This window comes from Euprymna scolopes, chromosome 18, assembly GCF_053919585.1.
Source record: "Euprymna scolopes isolate OS-2025 chromosome 18, ASM5391958v1, whole genome shotgun sequence".
In the NCBI taxonomy this organism is placed as follows: domain Eukaryota; kingdom Metazoa; phylum Mollusca; class Cephalopoda; order Sepiida; family Sepiolidae; genus Euprymna; species Euprymna scolopes.
Genome location: NC_136499.1, coordinates 3,765,921 through 3,785,254, shown reverse-complemented (window position 1 = coordinate 3,785,254; position 19,334 = coordinate 3,765,921). Strand labels below are relative to the sequence as shown.

At 34.3% G+C, this 19,334-nt stretch overlaps 1 long non-coding RNA gene across 2 annotated transcripts in view; it reads left to right on the top strand.

The window, feature by feature from the left end:
* Nucleotides 1–3,422, top strand: part of LOC145297485 (uncharacterized) — a 178,346-nt gene extending 174,924 nt beyond the window's left edge. For both annotated transcript variants that reach the window (XR_013870252.1, XR_013870253.1), the window contains one exon: nt 3,009–3,422. This is a non-coding gene — a long non-coding RNA (uncharacterized LOC145297485). The remainder of the gene's footprint in view (nt 1–3,008) is intronic.
* The last annotated feature ends 15,912 nt before the right edge of the window (nt 3,423–19,334 follow it).

Below are 19,334 nucleotides of genomic sequence, written 5' to 3'. Positions count from 1 at the left end.
CATACCTTCGGACACTAGTGTTTGATGCTTACGTAATCATGAGTGTAGGAAATGAGAATTCCTGCTGATCATGAGATTCGAACCCAGTCACAAAGCCACCTTTTGCTCCATTTGCTGAACCTCTTTCTCAGTGCATCTAAATAGTTGCCACGGGAAGGAAAAGAAAGAGATTAACAACTATTACATTACATTAGACAATCTATAGGGTGGCCGAAAAGTCCCAGGACACTATACATGTATTTTTAATAAAACACAGCCCAGAAATATATGTTTCGACTGGGACTTTTCGGCCACCCTGTAGAGTGTTCGAACGAGCGGAAGTCGTGAATATTGCATAAAAGCTAGTTGACTGCCTTTTAGTTTTTTTTCCACAGAAAGTGCCCATCCTAAAGTATTCTTAAAAGGGGCTTGATAAGTTTAATATATATATTTACATACGCACTAGTATCTGTAAGTTTAACTTACAGATACTAGTGTGTGTGTAAATATATATATTATACACATGCATCCATACATACATACACACACATACATACACACATATACATACATACACATGCTACACACACATACATACATACACACACACATATATATATACACACTCACATACACTCATATATATATATATATATATATATATATACATACATCGGTACTTAGATTTTTATGCATCTTAATCTTATATAATTCTATATGCCAAATACCGGATCAAAAGTAAAAGTCTTGACATTTCTGTTCCAGTTTTTTTATGAAACTTTTTTTTTCATATCATGTTGGTGTTGTATCGCTGAAGGTGATTAAGTATAGTGTTGTTTTTAGTGAAATAATAATAGAATTGTCTCTACATTTAGTGATGAGAGAGGTGGTATTTTTATCAGTACTGTGGGAGAGCCATGCATTTAATAATAGATTTCTTTAACAGTTACAAGGTAAAAAACTGATATTCCCTTTTTTCATTTCATGATTTAATGTAAAGTGTTTCTACTTTATTGATGATATAGTTGAGTTTTGTTTTTTGCGTTTGTGAATTTTCCAGCATTAAATCAGTTTATACAAGTTCTAAGTCTGCATTATCCGAGAAAACTGCAGAAAAAAATATTATTACTCTCTCTCTCTCTCTCTCTCTCTCTCTCACTCTCTCTCTCTCTCTCTATATATATATATATATATATATATATATGTGTGTGTGTATGAGAATTTTCATAATGTGAGAGATAATATAATTATTTTCACAGTTCTCATTAAGTTCTTAATGAATTCTCAGTGGTTGGATGACCACACCTCTTGTTTGAGACAAAGTAGGTACATTCCATGGTCGGGTTTCCCTGTGATTTGCTTGATCTGTCTTAGCTAATAAACTTCCTTGTGTGTGGCCTGGTTGCTCCAGTGGCAAATGACTCGCCTCACACGCAACAGATTCAAGTTCAGATGTGTTCTGATGAGTCCAAATGAGGGCGAAACTCGAGTCTTGACTTTCTGGTTTGTTGGCTTTCATGGATGTTGATTGACTGAAAATAAATAAATAAATATATATATATATATATATATATATATATATATATATATATATATATATATATATATATATATATATATATATATATATATATAATAAGTTTCATCACTGCGCTTGTTTACTATAGTTACAAGATGTTTTATCAATTAATTGTAAAAATAAAAATGTAATGGTAGTCAATCATGAATAGTAGCTGTAAAAGTTATATGCTTTAAAATGTCTGCTGCTGTCCAGATGGTAAAGGTAGAATGGCTGCTCGTTATCACTCGTGACCTGTTGAAGGTTAGTGGACACAAAACGATGCAAGACTGTCATCCAAATGCAGTTAATATAAGCATGCTTCATCGTTAAAAATAATAAAGAAAACTCTTAAAAGAATCTAATCAACACTTATTTATAACTGTTTTATTATCATTCAAATAATCTTTTTAGAATTAAATATATTTTGGGGAAAAGGACAGAGTACTGTCCAAAATATTAAAAACCATACTACTTCTTCATTATTAGAATGAAATTCGAAAATCGAAAGATTGAATTTCAAGTAAAACCAATCATATCTACTTAATTGACATGTCGCAGTAATGGACATATCCAAAAATTACGAAAAATAATAGAATAGAAAATTAATTTTTAATGCAAATAGTTTTCGAAGACAATTAGCAAAAGTTAAGTTTTGTTAAGATTTTCAGTTTTCAAAAAATGTTTACCTCTCTTGTTACGATTAAAACTCTCTTTTCATTAATGATTAATTTTTTACCTTATTGTTTTTCGTAATTTTTGGATATGTTCATTAGTGCGACATGACAATTGGATACCATTGGTTTTACTTGAAATTCAATATTTTGAATTTTGCTATTATAACGAAGAAGCGCCCACATTTAAATTAACAATCATAATTTGCATGCTTTTATTTTTACTATGAGGTTATTTTTTTACTTTTTAAAATGTGAAAAATGCATAATTTGGAGTTGAGAAACACACACACACACACACACACACACACACATATATATATATATATATATATATATATATATATACAAAAAAATTCAATCAAAAATCCTGCTTGGTATGAACAGCTAGTATATGTATATATATATATACCAAGCAGGATTTTTGATTGAATTTTTTTGTTTGATTTTTTAAAAATTCTTTTCCAAAATCGACTAAATAACATAATAATTAGATTGAGGTATTAAAATACTATTTCTTTTTAAGAATAACAATTCAATAATGAAAAGATTTTTAAATTTGTAAAATCACCATTTGAAGCTTTTTATTTTTAATAAACATGAAAATTTAATAAAAGATTTGATGATGATGGATTGTTTGGACCTTTTAACATAGCCACATGCTTGAAATGAACGAATGTAAAATTTATTTATTATTAAGCAAGCTAAAAGAGTTGTTGATGATGATGGTCATCATCATCATCTTATGAATTCAATGATTCAATTGTTGATATTGGTTTTTCTGATATTCTTTCTAGAAAGACATCGCGTACTTATGGAAGGTGCCATGTGAAGGTTGCCAACATCCTAAGTGAATTGGATTCGAACTTGAAACACCAGATCATCAGTCCGTGTTGTTAATCACTTGATCACCATCATCTTTCAATTAACGATGTTACAATATTTGCCTAAACTGAGAAAATATGATAAAGATATAAAATTTTAGTTTTAAGAATTAAGAAATGATGATGCTGATGATGATGATGATGATGATGATTGTTGCCTTCAAATAATTTGATTGAAATATAAATTTCTCAGCGATAATTTCGTGTTTAATAATTCAATTCACACTTCAATAACTAAGAATTAAATTGTTTTGCTCACCGAATAAATAATCGATTACAATCAAAATAAAACAAACAAAAAATATGTAAAAAAAGAAGCAATGTATTTTTCCTTTCACCAAGGAAGATTTTGTGCGTTTTTTTAAATTTGAGAAATTTAAAAATTTATTTAAAAATATTTTACCTATACACTGTAAGTTTAAAATCCCTCATCCATGTTCACTGCTTAATGACAAAATAGGAGGTAAAAAATTAATGGTCATACAAAAATTGGTACTTGTGCATTTTTATTCTTTTTAACATTTTTTGTACTTTTTAAGAACTCCTAAACTTTTTCCAAACATACTTTTCATATAATTAATGTTTTATTTTGTGTTATTGTATTATTTTAGTGTATTTGTTTTCGCCTAAGAGTTATATGATAAGGTTTTCTTGATTTATCTTTACTTGTTCAGAAATGAAAAAAAAAATCAACAAGTATCGATTTTTATATGGCCATTAATTTTTGTCATAAAGCAATTTAAATTTTTGTATAGCCACTAAATGTTTCCTCATACTTTGTCATTAAGCAATTAAAATTTTTATATGGCCATTAATTTTTGTGTTCCTACTTTGTCATAAACCAATTAAAATTTTTGTATGACCATTACATTTTTCCTCCTACTTTGTCATTAAGCAATTAAAATTTTTGTATGGCCGTTAATTTTGTCCTCCTACTTTGTTATTAATCAATAAAAATTTGTGTATGGCCATTAATTATTGTCCTCCTACTTTGCCATTAAGCAATTAAAATTTTTGTGTGGTCATTAATTTTTGTCCTCCTACTTTGTCATTAAGCAATTAAAATTTTTGTGTGGTCATTAATTTTTATTCTCCTACTTTGTCATTAAGCAATTAAAATTTTTGTGTGGCCATTAATTTTTATTCTCCTACTTTGTCATTAAGCAATTAAAATGAATAAGAAAGGACTTTAAACGTACAGTGTATAGGTAAGAGTTTTTAAAATACATTTTTAAATTTCTCAAATTTTTCAAACTTTTTGTCAAATGTACAGACCAAATGACAATATCTGCTACTAGTCTGTTAATTTTATTTCAGTTTGAAATACAAGCCGGTGTTCTAAGTTGAATACCTGTTTGTGCAGCTATCAAATGCTGCCTATTTTTACACAAAGTGTTTGAACTGTTTCTTTCTAATGAGATGAATCGTTCTGCTAGTGACATTGAGACTTTTATTGGCATTCTCAAAACATCTCGGAAACTTTCACAACAATCTCCAATACTTAATTGTGTCTCTACATGTAACTTTGTGTCTCTCCGTGTAACTTCTCAGAGCATACTCGCATCCAGTGAGAATATGTTTGGAAAAAAAATATGTTTGAGGCTAGGAGTTTTCCTACACACTCTGCATCAGTCGGATTTACGAGGTGCCCTCAATAATTTTCCAAGCTTTTTTTCATGTGGGCACTTTCATTGATAGTAGACACATGAAACACTTGTCTCTTTCGAAGTAATCTTCTCCGGCTGCAATGCACTTGTTATACTGTTCCAACAACTTCTGGAAGGCCCATGGGAAGTCCTATTTTGTGAGCATATGAATGATCTTTGTCAAGCCTCTTTCCTCTCCACATTTGTCTCATAATGACAGCCTCTAATGTTTTCCTTGAGCTTAAGGAATGACCAAAAGTCACAGGGAGCAAGGTATGGACTACAGGGAGGGTGAAGAAGTTTTGATGCCCATCTTGATCAAACAGTCTGTGACAAGGATAATCTTCTCTGGGCACCCTTGGGACAAACTTTACATAAATCTTCCGCATCTTCAGTTGCTCATGAATAATTGTGTGCCAGTTCCCACACTGACATCAAACTGCGCACTTATTGTCTCTATAGACACATGACGGTTCTTATATATGAAATTCTTTATTTGGCCAATCAACTCTGGTGTTCTGACTTCTTTACTCCTCCCACACCTATCATCATCCCTCACGGACTTCCTGCCTTCTTTGAATCTCTTATGCCACTCAAAAAACTTATGCTTGATTTTTACAAGATGGTCCAAAAGCAGTCTGAAGCATTCCATACGTTTCTGTGGCATTTTTTCCAAGTTCAAAATATAATTTTATTGCATATCGTTCTTTTAAAATGTTCTCACATCCAGATTGCATTTTTGAAATTCATCAGCTAGGAAAATCAGGCCTTAGTTGGGTGTATTCCAATTCCTGCTGTAGCTGTTCATTTAAACATGAAATCATAAAAACTGGTTAGTCATCTCATAAGATGTATAGCAATAACATACTGGATTTTCAAGAGTCTATGACCATTTTCAATGCCTGTACAAAAAAGTCTGGCACCTCTTAGTTAACTGGTGAGATATCGTAGACCACTTTTATGAGAAAACCAAATTTTTTCAGCTCCATGTATTTGAAATCATGTTATTTCTTAGTCTTTTGCATTCTTCTACTTCATCCACGCACCATATTTACTTTGACCCACAGCTGTTGCAATGTGCGTGATTACCCCAAGATAATGCAACCATTTTCTTTTGCTTTGCAGAACATTCTTTGGGCCACCAAATTTGTGGGTGGAGACCTAGATTTGCTCTTCCATATGAACTCCAATCTCTGGTCCCCCCTCGCCAATCTTTTACGAAAAACACCCGTCTAGCTGAATCCACTGTCAAAAATTTTCCCCACTCTTTATCTGTGCCTAAATCAAAACGTAGATTCCATAAACAAAGCTTCTTTTTTAGAACTGCACGCCTGTGGAACTCTGTTCCGTCTGCCTGCTTCCCACCTGACTGCAACCTGGATGTCTTCAAGTTCAACATAAACAAATTCCTAATGAACCGCCACCTCAAGTAAACACTTCAATAAATCTCCACACTAACGTACTGTACTTGCAATAACCCTTATCCCTGAGTGGCTTCCGGGCCTTGATATGTGGTGACCACCGTGTAAAAAAAAAAATGACACAGCACCAATTTTCCTAATTTATATTCCACAACAAGTGATGACATTGGGAATTTTAGTTTCGCTGATCAACCATATAGTGTCATGTTTATCAAGGAATTAGGCACCGCTGAACAGTTTTTTCATAAATTTACTTATCAGGCTTCCAATCTCTCAACTTTTGTAAGTGCCACCTCATAAACTTGTATTGGCGACGAGAACTTGGGAAATAATTCAAAGTAAATACATCATAATTTGTATTTGTTTATGATGTTACACTTATCAATTGTGTCCGTCCTTTATCATTTTGATTAGGTCATGCCAACGATGTTGATTCGTTAAAGGTGGAGAATAATAATGATCAAAGCTCTTGACACATTTGTCGCAGATTGTAGTTATTTTGTTCCCATTGATGGAAAACCTTATTTCTTTGCATGATCCTGTAATTATGGATAAGCTATGACATTTTGATGGCTTTATTGTCACCGCAACCAATTTGAAGAGCTCCTGTAGGCGGTAACCATTTATTTTATGTGTTAGCTGGATTTTGCGACTAAGGTTACAACAACTATAAACATCTTCAAAGAAGGCATGGTTTTCTTATTAATGTTGTTTTCAGCACTATGCAATATCATCTCGATTACCAACACAAACAGTAGTGGAGGAATGCTACATCCCATGATAATACCAAGAGTCAACTTTTGCGAGTTAGTTCAATATTTATTCTTAGAAAATTTTATATTTGAAATACGCTAATATGAGATTTATAATATCTTCCGGAATCCAAAGAACTCTATTGCTTTCTCGAGTAGCTGATGTCTTACTGAACCATATACATTTTTCTAAGTCAAACCGAATAACATAATTGGCCAGTTTATTATTTTAAATCGTTTTTATTTGGTATATATATATATATATATATATATATATATATATATATATATATATATATATATATATATTTCCCCCAAATCTATGGCCTTGATAAAGGGGAGACTAAAACTTGTTTGAAATGATCTGAAATAACAGCAACGGGAGACTTGATTCCAAATATTTCCCATATGTTAGATCTCACCTCTTTTGGAAATAGAGTACGATTATGAATATCTCTAGTATCAAATAATCCTTATATACAGTGAAATTTACTTACTTTATGTATGAAAACCAAAGAGGGGAGATATAACATAGAAGAAATATTTGAAATCAAGTCTCCCCTTGCTGTTATTTCAGATCAATTGAGCAGCAAGTTTTAGTCTCCTCTCCACCAAGTCCAGAGGTTTGGGAGAAATATCAGATATTTTGTAACTCATATGCAAAACTAGGAAAACAAATGACTATAATTGAAACATTTTATGGTTGTAAAAAAGTGCCAAAAATAAGCTCTGGATGATGGATGATCCCCTTAATGTGCGACTTTAAGGGCAAATATTATATAGCCAACTACACAATTCAGGTCATTACGTTTCCAACGAGCCTTCATTTGTTAAATTCTGATCATTAGTCGCCGAGATTTGGAACTTATAAAATTGCCAAAAAGATGGTATATCTATATATATATATATATATTCGGTCACAGAGGAGACAACCAAGCCAAAAAAACTAAGGAAAATTCATACCAAAGCAGCAAAATTGAAACTGGCTTTCCAAGACAATATATATACAAATGTAGGTAAATTTGGGCATATTTTATTTGTTTGAAAATATAGGTTCTGTTTTTACCAATTGTCATAAAATTTTAACCATAGAATAGTATTATATTAAAAAAAAAAACAGCAAATTTTCATGTAATTTCCTCCCATAGAACCAAAGATATGAGCATTTTAATATTCAATTCGGTTACCAGTATAGATACATCCATATATATAAACTGTGTCAATCGCTTTATTGCAGACTAACAAAATATCAATATTTCACTAAATATACATCACCAAAAATATAAATAGTATCATCAAAAGACAGCTTTAAGGTTATTTCCCAAAATTTTATTCAAATTCATTCGATATTCACGAAGTTATGGCATTTTATTTATCAAGGAATTTATACTGTCCATAGCTTTATTGCAAATCTCTTACAATGCCAAAAACGAGCGATTGAAGGTTATCGAAAAACAAAGGATTGTTGCTAGACTCGCAGAGGGATTGTCCATCAATGATTTAGCCACTGCAATGGAAAGGGATCCAAGAATCTTGGCTTCATTCCTGAAAAACTCCAACACCAAATCCAGGAAGGATAAGGGCATTGGAGAACCCTTTCATATCGTGATATTCAGAAAATTCATAGAGAAGTTAACCAAAACCCAAACAGCATCAGTGCTGCCATTCTTGCCAGAGCTGGAATCGCTCCAATGCCCTTTATGAGCTTGCCACCATGTTCTCCAGACTTTAATCCCATTGAACATCTCTGGTCAATATTGAAGGAGGGGAGCAAATGTACTTCAAAGGATGCCCTGTGGATGAAAATAGTTTATGGCTTCAGCGCCATAACTCCTTTTCAGATCGGTGGTCAAAAAGTTGTTTAAAGTTATTTTAAAAAATGGTGAATATGTCGATAAATAATTCATTTGTTTGAGATTTAGCACCTAGGATGTGCTTTTGTTCATTATTCTTTGACTGAAAATATAATAAAAAATAAAGTTTTCATGATTAGACAGTGTATTTTTTGCCTTAAAACAACATTTTTAGAAATCTGCAATAAAGCGATGGAGAGTGAAAAATCTTTGATTAGGAAAAAAATGTCACAACTTCGTGAATATCACATGAATTTGAATACAATTTTGGTAAATACCTAACTTTAAAGCAGTCCTTTGATGATACAATTTTTTGTGGCGTATATTTAGTGAAAAATTGATATTTTACTAATCTGCAATAAAGTGATTGACATAGTTTATATAGATATTTACACCAAACCTCAAGTCTTAATGGAGGGGAGACTAAAACTTGCTGCTATGGTTTCAAATAATCTGAAATAAAAGTAAGGAGAGACTTGATTCCAAATATTTCTCATGCGTTATATCTCACCTCATTTGGAAATAGGGTACGATTATGAATATCTCCAGTATCAAATAATCCTTATACACTGTGAAATTTACCTTATGTATGAAAACCAAAGAGGGGAGATATAATATATAAGAAATGTTTGGAATCAAGTCTCTCCTTGCTGTTATTTCAGATCATTTGAAGCCATTTTCATGTAGTTTCATCGATAATTTACAGGTTTTTTGAAGATTATAATACTATTCTATGGTTAAAATTTTGTGACAATTGGTAAAAAAGAAACTGTATTTTCAAACGAATAAAATATGCCCAAATTTGCCTACATTTGTATATATAGTGTCCTGCAGGCCAGGTTCAGTTTTGCTGCTTCGGTTGTCTTCCCTGTGGAAAATGAAAAGAATTTTGTGTGTACATGTGTGTGTGTGTGAGAGAGAGAGAGAGAGAGAGAGAGAGAGAGAGAGAGAGAGAGAGAGGGGGGAAGAGAATTTGTTCCTTATGGATTCGGAAACAGCTTGGCCGATATTTTTTTATTTTACGCGAAGGTACTTAATGTGTCTGGGTGTGTTCTTACATAAGTTTTGTATCAGAATGCTCCTGATAAATATCGAAAACTGATAATCGAAAAAATCCGATTAAAGAAGGAAGTTTGCTTGTGAAAAAGTTAACATTTTTGTACAACAAGTGTTTTGAGAAATTTTATCATAGCACAAGCAGAAACGTCCGGCGCATAAAATCAACAATAGGTTCCTGTATAAAACAAGGGCATGCTCGAAATGAATGTTTCTTTTCAGAGCACAATTGAACCATGATATTTAACTTTTGAATTTTAATCTTTAAGTAAAGCCATTATTTACAAATAATTTTATAAAAAAAGTAGATTCTCTACAATGCAATGTAGACTACAATGTAATGTGGACTAAGTCACCACAGGAATTCATGTGAAGCTTCTTCTCGGTACACTGCGGGGTTAGGCAAGATCTCTCTGATTCTTTCTCCTCTGATCTTGGGCATGTGGTACAATGGAGAAAAAGGTGGCTGGTTAATTTTATGCATCTAAAACCAAGCTTCTCTCTTTCCATTATCAACACTCTGACACACATCTGCGGGGGTAGGCAATATCTCACATCTGGCCACTATTGTAATGAACCGCTCTTGCTTTGAGGACGCCCCATGTTTATACAAGTTTCTTGGTCTGACCTTCACTCCTGATCTGAAATGGAGCACGTACATCAAATCTGTTGCCAATGTCGCTGGAAAAATGGTTGGATCATTCCACCACTCTAGTAGATATCTCACTGCTGATGCAATTCTCTACCTGCTGTTCAGAGCATCTTATTCTGACTTGACAGAGTTCAAAACAAACTTTGTAATCTAGTAGGTAATGCCCTTTTTCTTCTCTGCAACCTCCTTCCCACAAAAGAGATATCGCAAGCCTGTCTCTGATCTATCATCATTTTTATTGCAAGCGTTCGACTGGGCTCCAGTCTTTCACAAAACATACTCATCTAGCCAAAATCACTATCAATACATTCCTCTACTCTCTATTGGTGCCTAAACCTAAACATGAATTCCATCAACAAAGCTTCTTTCCTAGAACTGCCCGTCTCTGGAACTCTATTCCGCTGGTCTGCTTTCCAGCTGACTACAATACTGTAGTCTTCAAGTCTAATGTAAACAAGTTCTTATTGAACCGTCCTCATAAATAATCTGATTATACCAAATTTCCACCACAACTGATTTTTACACTAATGTCCGAATTACTACAGTACACACATTAACCCTTATCCTCGAGTGGCCTCCAGACCTTGATATGTGATATTCTCTTTGTAAAAAAAAAGAAAGAAAGAAAGAGATGCAATGAACAACACTAAACCTATTACGCAATATATAAGAGTAAATTGATTCTCCACAAAATTTTACTTTGTTGGATTTATAAACAGTTGCTGGATTCTTTGCTTTCCGGAACCCTACCCTAACCACGCTGTTCTTAAGTCACTTAATGCAAATGATGTTGAAATGTGGGTGCAACAAGATGAGGAAACTACTGATCAATATCTTGAAGGCAGTAATGGTGATGAAAATAGCGACAGCTCCCATTCTCTTGACCCTAATGTAAATAACCAAGAACACTCTGATGAAGCAATATCATGGGATGATGCAGAAAAGTCTATGGAGAAGGTTATAAAATTTCTAGAAAAAAGTCCTTACTTTAATGACAACGATGTTTTGCAAACAATGTCACTCCGAAGAGATATAATGATAAAGAAGCTACAGAACCAAGAAATTGTAGATTTTCGTGATCGCTTACGGAATACAATGGCAGTGCCCGAGAGCTCAATCGATGAAAATAGAAACTGCAATGAGACTCATTCAATGAATAAATAAAAAAATTGTATTTTACATAAATGTATGATTTCGGTAGATGATAACTTAGGTAATAAATACTTAACAAGTAAGAGTAGATTTAGTTTATTTTCAATGTTTTTGTTCCTGGTAATAATATTTAACAATTCCTACTTGCAATATATCGTAAAGTCAACTTAATATATACTTGAAGTATCATATAGCAATGAATTTCATTTACTATTTCTTAATTCTTAGAAAATTAAAGTTAACTGCAGCACATTTTTTTATCACGAAACTTGAACAGCATCCGCTAATTTGAACGAAGCAGGTGTTCAAATTATAGGAGTTTTACTGTATTTATTTCTCTTATTTGCTTTTTTTTTATACCCTTTCCTTCTTTCTCCACTTTCTCATCTATCTTCCCTATCTTTTCCTTTCTTTTTTTTTTCACTTTTCCTTTTAAAGTATAAAATAAGATTAAACAACCAAATCCCAAAGATGATCTTCTACGGGGAACTGGACAATGGAACCCGCAGGGTAGGAGTTCAGAAGTTACAAACATGTAACGAAGCAATACCTGAAGGCGAAGAACATCAATGTTGAGAGTTGGGAAGAAGAAGCCAAAGAAAGGAGTGGTTGGCGGAACAGTCTCCACAAAGAGAAGGAAGAAATAGAGAGAAAGATTAGATAAGCCTTAATGCTGGGACACTATCGACGACACGACCTTGGCACCCACATATGAGGTACCTGTCACCGGACGTTTCACACAGAAAGAGGACTACGCCAATACTTAAGGATAAAGCACTGAGGCCCCAACTAGTCATCGTCAAGACTGACAGACTGCATGATGATGATGATGATGATGATATTAATTGAATCAAAAGATGCCGAAATATTTTTTAAATACAACTCTGCAAAACTATTACGCTTTTTTGGTGCAATCTCTATATATAAAGGGCAAAATGTGTATGTGTGTGTGTGTGTTTGTATGTCTAGCAAAAACTTCCGACAGACACATTGGAACTCAACCTTTCGGACGACAAATATCACAAAATTGACCAAAACATTAATTCCTTCACCCTCAACTGGGCAGTTTTCTACAGGGAGGAGTCGCTTTTTTCATCGTCTCCTTTCGATTAACTAGCCTTAATTTCAATGTTCGCGACTTCCGGTTTTGCGATGGAGGCATCGACTAAGACATTATGTTTTTTAACCTTCTTTTTCTCCTTCGCATTACGGGTCTGAGCCTGTCTGCCTAACTTTTTAACACCTCTCTCCACCCAAACTGCCTACTGTTGTTGTTTTGATCCCTTCTCCACTACTACCACTTTTTTCTTTTCGGGGTTCCTTACTACACCACCTCAATACACCTGGGCAATGCCAGGTACCCCCACTAATATGTAAACACAAAATGTGTGTGTGTGTGTTTGTATGTCTGCCAAAAACTTTTTTCAGCAGCATCGGATCGGATTGAAACTAGTACCATTTTAAAGAGCGATGTCTCAGTCGAATAATTGAAAATTAGGAAAAAAAAAAAAATCAATTATTTTGTATAGATATGATCGTTTAAAAGAAGGGAGGGTTGCAAAAAATCTTTCCTTTTTAATCGAGTTCAGCAAACACGCATGCGCGTCTAGCGTGCTTTCTTGAATAGAAAAAAAACACAACGTTATTTCGATGACGTCGTTGTGGAGGATATTGGAGCTGTGTCGTAAACTCAGGGTTTCACGTTCGTGCCCAGGTAACAGATTGTTTTTGTTTTTTGTTGTTGTTGCTGTTGTTGAAAGTTCTAACATATAAACAAGATTAATTATGTAATTATTTTTCGTTCTCTTCTTTATTTCCTGTTTTATCTATATCTTTTCCATACTCTTTTTTTATGCCTCACTCTTGTTCAATATTCTTACTAAAACACCTCTCCACACCCGGGCAACACCGGGTAACCCCGCTAGTTATTTTGAAAAGTAAGTGATGAGGATAATAATACAAATGATAATTTTCTCATCCCTAAAAGTCGGACAACCATTTTGTTTGAGTCAGATTTAAAATGTCATGGTTGAAGTGGACTTTATCTTTTTTTAGAGAAGCATTTAATGATTGCGTAAGTATTATAAAATGCCGATTGGCAAGTAAGTCAGAAACGATTTGAATCGAAGAATGGAAGGGTTGAAAAGCAGATTGGCTTTTAATATAAAAAAGACTTTTGGTGGCGCAGACTTTAATCAAGTAGAAAGAAAAAAGAGAGTAAGGGCGAAAGAGAAAGTGAGAGAGATAAAGTGAGGGCAAAAGGATGTGAGAAGGCGAAAAAGAGAGAAAAGCAAGAGAGAGAAAGAGAGAGAGCGAAAAGTGTGAAAGGGCAAAAGAGAGAGAGAGAGAGAGAGAGAGAGAGAGAGAGAGAGAGAGAGAGTGAATACGAAAAAGAGAGAAAGATGGAGAAGGAGAATTAGAGCCAAAGAGAGAGATAGAGAGAAAAAAGAGATTGATGGCGAAAGAGAGATAGACAGAGAGTGAACGCAAAAACGAGTGAGAGGAAAAGAGAGAAAGTGAGGGAGATAAAGAGAGAGAGACAGAGGGCGAAAGATAGAGAGAGAGAGAAGAGAAAAAGAGAGAAGAGAAAGAGAGTGAGAGCGAAAAAGACAGAGAGATGGCGAAATAGATAGATAGATAGAGAGAGAGAGAGACAGACAGACAGACAGACAGACAGACAGACAAACAGAGAGTCTCTGATGACACACATTTTCCGATCGTTGGAGACCTGAGGTCAACTTTCTTTCCATCTTGCTACTAATTAGAATGTCTAGCGATGACAGACAATTCGGTTGATACTCAATCTTAACAGGAGAGGAGGAGGGGAGAAAGGTTAGACACGTTTTTTAGTACAAATAATTATTACATCTAGAAAGTAAAGCTACTGATTTTGTATTATTGATATTTATTATTAAGTTAATTGTAGATGAACTTTAACTCCTTCGAATTTTTTTTCTTTCGTGAATGCGTTAGAGAAAAACGCAACTTGTATGTCGAGAAGAAAACAGCAGATAATAGAACGATGATAAAAATAAATGTGGAAATGAATGAGTGAAAAAGACTAAAATAAGACATGAGGTAAAGTGTTATAAAGTATGTTGTGGAGAAACAAGAAAAAGGGGGAGATGGTTAAGCAAGGTGCATGCGTGTTAAAATGTAAAAAAAAGTTAATTAGTGAAAGAATAGAATGGTCACCAGATAGCAGATGCTAAAATTTAATATGAATGGCGTTTTGTGAATGAAAAATTAAATAATGTTCAGTGAATAAGCGGATATGAGGGTTAGATATGTGTATGCTTTTGTTAGTGTCAGAAAAAATATGGATTATTAAAGTCTCAATTGAATTATTAAACACAAAATTATCGTTGAGAAATTTTTATTTCACTCAAATTTTTTAGAAGTTATTAATAATTTAGAAGCAACCAAATAATTTAGAAACAACTAAATAATTTAGAGGTAACTAAATTATTTAAAGGCAACACTCATCCTCACCATTATTTCTTAACTCTTAAAACTAGAATTTTGTATATTCATCATATTTTCTCAGTTTAGGCAAATATTGTAACATTGTTAATTGGAAGGTAACGGTGGTCAAGTGATTAACAACATACACTGACGACCTGGTGTTTCAAGTTCGAATCCAATTCGTTCCACAAAAATTGCTTTCTCTTAGGATGTTGGCAACCTTCACGTGGTCCCTTCCATAAATATTCGATGTTTCTCTAAAAAGAATTCTGACCAGAAAAAATATCAAGAAAACCAATGCCAACAATAGAAACTTCAAATTCATACGATATGATGATAATTATTATCATCAACAACGTTTTTAAAAAAAGTCAGTTTTCGCTTGCTTAATTAATAAATAAGTTTTACAGTCGTTCATTTCAAGCATTTGGCTGTGGCTATGTGTTGCGTGGGGGAGCAGTGTCTATTTATGTTGAGTCAATGTTCACTTTACGGCACATCAGCCCTTTTGATGGGTTTATAAAAACGAAGCAGAATGTACCTTTATATCTTCTTCGCATCACTTGACCGTGTCAGCTCACCTGGAACAAAGGCTCTCTCATGCTTATCAACAGACGCAAGTTTAATTTCTTTGGACAACTGAAACTTTATTCAGCCTCACAGTCAAATGTCACGCTTCTGTTCTCTGTTCATCCTTAGAAGGAGTGTGGGAATTTACTACCGATTCATCTGCCATACATCGCTATCTCTCGCTACTTCCACAAGAAGTCTTTCATCTTCTCAGGATAACTCGCAACTGTGGACGGTCGAGCTGAAGACTAAACTCGAACTTGAAATCTCTAAGCACGTATGCGTCCCCCCTTTTTATATTTGGGGATGAGGTGTTTGTGGGTGATGTCTGCAAATCAACATATCCACAGCACATCAGAGCAGTGTTACTGGGTTTGATAAGTTTTAACTTTTCAAACCCCATCGCACTCACTGCCATTTTGCACTGATTACGCTATTCATGTCACGGACTCCATAACATATGTGGAAAGGGCACCCCAAACAATCCGTAATCACCCGCCTACCTTTGTTCTATTAGTGAGAGTCATTTATTTCTGTTCGCCTGATGCCTGCTGTTTGCCAGATTCGTTAATGTGGAAATAGGTACGCATCAGATGAAGAAAAGCTGAGTGTTCCTTTCATTTGACCCCCTCCAATGTGAGCATGCGTTCTGACCTTCCACTAATGTCTGCTGCCGGCCTAGATTTGCGTTCGTTAGTTTATTTGTTCTGTTTTTATTGAGTTCTAACTTCATATAAATGCGCTACAAAAACCAACTCAAGCGCACCCTGGCTCTAACAAACGTTGACCCGCTTTCGTGGGAGGCAACTGCCAGAGACAGGAAGACGTGGAGAGGTGCAACACACTATGTCACCATGGACTTTGAGGAGAAGAGGAGAGAGAATGAAGAGGCTAGAAGGAGAAAAAGAGAGCGATGAGAACAATTCCGTCTGCCCCTACCCTCCCTTGCCAACACTGTCCACGACTCTTCCACCATAGATTCGGATTTAGCAGCCACATCACACATAAACATCCATCCCAAAGATAGGAGACTAGTGACAAATGACGGGACCCAATACTAGGAGCCAACGAACTTCACATATTTTTGTTTTAAATCATGCAGGGGGAGAGTAATTTTATTGAGTGAAAATTATGCTTGAGCAAAAAATGTGAAAATAATTGCTTTTGGAAGAGAAAAGAGGATAGGGCATTTAAAAGAATCGAAGAAAGAAAGAGAGTGGCTATTCGAGCTACTCGTTTTTTAACATTCATTCCAATCCCATTTTCCTTCACTACAGACTGACTGATAGACAAAATCTCATATAGAGATGAGTGAACATATTTAATAAATAAAGTTGGTCTATTTCTCTATTTTTGTCATTTATAGCTTTCTGCCCAGAAAATCAATATTTGATTCTGGTTTATCAGTTCATTTGATGGTTCGTTGTGACATTGTCATTAAGAAGAATAAAATGTAATTCAATTTCATTCCTCCCATAAAAATTAGAATTATTTTCGAACACACACCATCTCAAACACGTCAATACCAAGTTACCTTTGCTAAAACTTTTTTTTTTTTTTTTTTTTTTTTTTTTGCAAAAGAGAATTGTAAGTAAAAACTATTGGGCAATATTTTAAAATAAGATGCACCCACTCAGTTTGGCTGTAATAGTGACTAATAAGAGGGCCAATATATTAAATGAAAGCACTTTGTGACATGTTGCTACAGAGCCTAGCTTGGAGAAAGAACAAAAGAGCAACGAAGATATTCAAGTACTTATGCATATTTCTTCTTCTTCTTTCTTTTTTATTTTTGAAAAACAGAAAAGGTTCCAAATTGTTGTAATGTAAGTGTGTGTGTGTGTGTGTGTGTGTGTGTGTGTGTGTGTGTGTGTGTGTGTGTGTGTGTGTGTGTGTGGAGGGAGAGAGAGGACGGAGGAAGAGGGAAAGGGGGTACATGAGGATTAGTTCATGTGCAGTTGAAGGAGGGCAAACAAGTGCAGTTATTCATGAAGGTGAATAGAGCCGAGGAGGCAAGTACATACTTTGGTTGTCTTTCAGTTATTCTTTTGCAATTTCTTGCTTTCATTGAACAGAGACCAAAAAAAAAGGAAAAACTTTGAATCAATGTGATAAAAAGGCTAATCTCCCTAAGTAGTTATCATCATTATTATCAGACAAAGCCACAGGCTCAAACATGTACGTATATATATATATATATATATATATATATATATATATATATATATATATATATAAAGTCCCCTCTTTGAGTAGAACATTGTCGTAATGTATCTCACCCACTACTTAAATGGCTATAAAGTGAGGGTAGCTGTTTGTTTGTAAATAAACAAGCAGCTCGAGCACTGTAAAAGCGGTGGGCGAGTGTTTATTTAAATGGACATTTGTTGAGGTCATTTGTAAGCACTGATCCCATGGGCCAGTGAGTAGAACTGCTGACTATCAATGCGATGGTTGTAGGTTCAATCTCCAGCTGATGAGTTGTAATACAACGAAACAGTACTATATGTGGATGACTATATATATATATATATATATATATATATATATGGCACAATCACATTGACACTGGTTCTCGAGAGATCACCAAAGTTAAACAACGATGAACCTGGCCAGTACCAGTACCTTTCGGGAGGACTAGGCACTGTATGAAGCATGTTGAATCATAGAAATATCCAGGTTGATATCTAGAGGCGCATTTAATTCATTGGGGGTAAATGCAACCCCGAATAAAATCGCCTGGTGGGTAGGCCACAATGCGGTACTCCACATAATCTGCTTCAAGGTGTCTTCTTAAATCTGCATGTCAAGCGCATGTTTACCGCAGGAATTGGTGCCATCTGAAGGGTGCATAACATAAAGTTGTGCCTCATGGATAACCTAAAGCACGTTGAAGCTGTGGCTGGCACAATGTATGCTCATGCCCGAGTTCTGCCAACGATGATATATATATATATATATATATATATATATATATATATATATATATTATGTCTTCTGTTGGCGGGGTCGAATCTCTCAACTGGCATTAATCGTGACACCCTACACTGATGATTCCCGAAAGGATGAAACACTAGTGTCTGTAGTTATTTAATAATTATTATAGTAAATAATAATTTCAGCCCCTTTAAGAAACTTGTTTCTTATTGTTGAGCACTTTCAGTTGTATAAAGTCGGTCAACTTAGCTCTTATGCGCAGATTATCATATAATGATTAGATCACTCTGACTGACTTTAAAAGTGTTTAATAAGAATAAATGTTTAATTTCAACTGTATCTCTTGCGGTTGATGATAGCCAAATGGTTCGGGTCCTTGCTAATGAAGCCAAACATGTCTTCTATTGCCGGGGTTCGAATCTCTTGACTGGTATTAATCGTGACACTCTGAACTGATGATTCTCGAAAGAATGAAACATTAATGTCTGTAGGTATTTAATAATTATTATAGTAAATAATAAAAATAATAATAATATATATATATATATATATATATATATATATATATAAAGTAAAACTTAAATCCACATAACTTAAATATTACTGTCCCTAAAAAGTCAACGAAAACTAGACACACACACGCACACACACACACACACACACACACGCATATATAATTATTTATTTCTACTGTGAAGCAACTGCGCAGCCTACAAGAGCCATGACAGCCAACAA